The sequence below is a fragment of the Sinocyclocheilus anshuiensis genome, unplaced genomic scaffold (assembly GCF_001515605.1).
Source record: "Sinocyclocheilus anshuiensis isolate Anshui unplaced genomic scaffold, SAMN03320099.WGS_v1.1 scaffold366, whole genome shotgun sequence".
Taxonomy (NCBI): Eukaryota; Metazoa; Chordata; class Actinopteri; order Cypriniformes; family Cyprinidae; genus Sinocyclocheilus; species Sinocyclocheilus anshuiensis.
In genome coordinates this window covers 662,433-666,222 of record NW_015547673.1, presented here as the reverse complement: position 1 = coordinate 666,222, position 3,790 = coordinate 662,433, and the positions used below count along the sequence as shown (strand labels likewise).

The following is a 3,790-nucleotide window of genomic DNA, read 5'->3' as shown; positions in this document are numbered from 1 at the left end:
GGGGGGGGGTGAACAAAGTCCCCCTGTAGCGAATCGATGCATTTTTGTTAGAAAAATGCGCAACGCTGAACTCATACGTCATCCGCCCAGAGCTGATTCTGTGCACAACTGTTGGCGCAAGCTACATTAAAGTGATTATTACGTTTTGAATATGGATATTTTTCTTACAAAAACGCATCGATTCGCTACAGGAGGCGAAAAATGAACATTACTTGACATTTAAGAATAGCCTTGGCTATTTAACCTGCAGTATGTCTGCGTCTGTTGATTCAGTTGTTTTAATAGCAAGTTCAGAAGCAAAAAAAAGGCATTAGAGCTGGTAAGTTTGATTTCATTAAAATGTTTTAGTAAAAAATATATAGAAAGTAGATAAATATTTCTGTTTATTACTGTACATTATTATATTGGTGCCTAAAAATTGTACATATTTTGACTTTGTATTCAATTAGAAAATGGAAAAAAACCTTAATTATGTTTAACAACAATTGCACTATTTGTATACTGTTTTGCATTATGCTTTATTTGTATTATACATCAATCTTGCACTTCTGTTCAAAACTTTGGGGTCATTAAGATTTATATAAAGAAATTAATACTATTAATCAGCAAGGATACATTAAATTGTTCAAAAATGACAGTAAAGACATTTATAATATTACAAAAGATTTTTATTTGAAATGAATGCTGTTCTTTTAAACTTTCTATTTATCAAAGAATCCTCAAAAGAAAAAAAAAATACTGAGCAACTGTTTAAAGGGGTCATGTGATGCGATTTCAAGTTTTCCTTTCTCTTTGGAGTGTTACAAGCTGATTGTGCATAGATAAGATCCCTGAAGTTGCAAAGACTAAAGTCTCAAAACCAAGACTTAAGCCCCCCTAAAACGGCTCGTTCTAACACGCCCCCACATATCTACCTCACTATGTGGAAATATTTGCATAATGCGCCCAAATGTTCACGCAAAGAAAGAAGGCGTGGTTTCAGTAACCGCAGTTAGTGTTGAAGCAGCCATGTCAGGGAGATGCTGTGTGTTTCTAGGCGAAAGCAAAAGCACTTTATTTGGCCTTCCGGAAGTAGATGCATTTAGGAATCTTTAAGATTACTTACAACAGAACAGCAATGCATTTTATGGACGCGCGCGCGTGCGTGCGTGTGTGTGTGTGACAGAGAGTGAGAGAGAGATCACAGTGGAGTCAGCTGTCTTAACCGTGGCTTGTGTACTGCAAACACATACCAGCTTCATCACTGTGTCTGTCACGCGACTGTTCCCCTTTCGGGCTTGAACTGATGATAATACTAATGACATTATTTACTGTCTTTACATTTATTTTGAAAGATGAAGCTCACGATTATGGTAAGGGGCGTTACATTTCCGACAAGTGCTTGTGGTGTTCGGCCAATCACAATGCACTGGGTCAGCTGGCCAATCAGAGCAGACTGCGCTTGTCGGAAGGAGGGACTTTGTAGAAAACGAAGCGTTTGAGAGAGGCGGGGCATAGAGGACCTACAATAATGTACAGTATTTGAAAAATAATGTGTTTTTTGAACATTAAAGCATGTCAACATATTCTGTTTCACCAAATACACAAAATAATGATCTTTAAAAAAGCATATGACCCCTTTAAGTAAGAAATGTTTCTTAAACATCAATCTCAGCATATTAGAATGATTTCTGAAGGCTCATGTGACATTGAAGCCTGTCACAGGAGTAATAATGCTGAAAATTCATCATTGCATCACAGGAATAAATTACATTTTAAATTATATTCAAATAGAAAAGTTATTTTAAATTGTAATAATATTTAGCAATATTACCGTTCTTACTGTATTTTTTAACAAATAAATGCAGCCTTGGTGAGCATAGGAGACTTCTTTAAAAACTATATTACTGACACCAAACTTTTGAATGATAGTGTACATTATGATGAATCTACTTGGGTAACATGACTGTTTGGTTCCAACAGAGGTGCAAATGTAATATTTCTATGTATATGTGTGATACACTCTCTTATTTATTAAGATAATTTTGTCGAGGAATTGTTTTAATCAAAATACTTGAATGTTTTGTCTTTTATGCTACTTTTGACAAAGCAAGTGGTTTTTAGTAGAATTAGAAACATACTTAGTTATTAGAAAGTTGGGAATTTCCTTCAGTGCATGTATATATTAGCTATATCACCCAGCTCTAATGCTTCCCTATAGGGAACTGTCTGAACAGTGAGCTATCCTTGAAATCCAAGTTTGTTGCTTTTCTTTTAAGCATTGTAATTTTTATTAGTAAAATTATTAGTTTATTAGTAATTGTTTTACTCATGCTGAGGCTGCATGCTGAATGATAAGTCAGGCTGCTCTGTAATACAGTTAGCATCTTGCCACCTGAGAGCTGAGGAAAACCCAGGCTGAAACTCGACTCCTCTCACCTCTGTCTGCTCCACTGCTCCTTTATTTAGACAAAGCCCCCTTGTGAAAATTACTTTAACAGATGGTTAATAACAGAAAAATGTTAAATAAATTGCGCACACTTACAGGTCAAGAGAGTAAGTGCACAAACATTTCTACATTGCGACAATGTAGTGTTGTCACGGTACCAAAATTTCAGTATTCGGTTTTGGCGGGGTTCCCCTGGTAAAATTCGCATTCCAGGGGCTAAATATCACGTTAGTGGGGTCGTTTTTCAACCCGCGTACATGAAAAACAACCCGCGGCAACAGTGTTAAAGCAGCCCAATTCTGCGGGAAAACCGCGGACTTGGCAACAGTGGAAGAGGACAGGTTTCGGATAGCGAATCAAGAACCGGTACTTAAAAAAACCTGGTACCGTAACGTTTTAATTTTTTTAGTACCGATTTGGTACCGAAATACCGGGTCTTTTGACAACACTACTACAATGTATCCCATTGTGAAAGGGTGTGTGTGGGGGGGTTGAGGTCTGTCAGGATGGGATGAGATCATTGTTTCTCTGTTAGATGTGAGCGTTCAGGTATCGCTGAGTTTCATACCCTTGGGTGAAAGTGGAACATGTTAAATCACGGTGATTTTAGTCTTTTTTTAGTGTGAAATTAGTCTGCCCATCATTTATTCACTTTTTCAACAGCAGTTAATACCTCTTTGATTTGTAAATTAACTTACAAATAAACTGCTCTTCTTTCAGTCTTTAGTTGAGAGTGTTTATAAAGTGACTGAAAATAGACTAAATAGACAGATTCTGTAGATTTTCACCTGATCCACCTACTTCGAATACATACTAAATATAGCCTAATGTATAACTGACTTTACTTATGGTAGTGATTTTATGATCATAAAGTGTACTCAGCATAGGTTTTATTGTATTGAATGATTTGCATAAGTTGCACCTTATGCAACTTACCTAACCTGTTTGGCCAAAGGCATGTGATTGGTTAGTGGAGGAAGGAATGTGGACTGGATCGTCAAATGTTGATCTTCTGGTTTGGAGTGAAACAGGTTGCAAAAGATGATGAGCTTGTACTCTTCCAGACAGTGACTAAGCGACATTGTCTTAGGGAAAAAGTCTCAAGGATTGCTTTTTTTTTTGTACTGGGAGTTTTAGGATTTTAGGAAATCTGTCTTATGATGAACTAATATGGTGAGTAACTCTTTTTCCAAAAGCTGAGAATTAAAATAGACAGGAATATGGTTTAGTTGTGTTTGTTTGTGTGGAACTTTTAGATTCGGAAGTATGGGGTACATTTCCATCTATTGAACAGTGTTTAAAGACTTGGAAGAAAAAAAGATTAATAGTTGCATTGTTACATTAATAATAGTAAAAATTTTT

General features: G+C 36.2%; 1 protein-coding gene across 1 annotated transcript in view; it reads left to right on the top strand.

The window, feature by feature from the left end:
• Nucleotides 1–3,790, top strand: part of rab11fip1a (RAB11 family interacting protein 1 (class I) a) — a 27,572-nt gene that overhangs the window by 17,962 nt on the left and 5,820 nt on the right. The gene's annotated exons all lie outside the window — the stretch shown is intronic.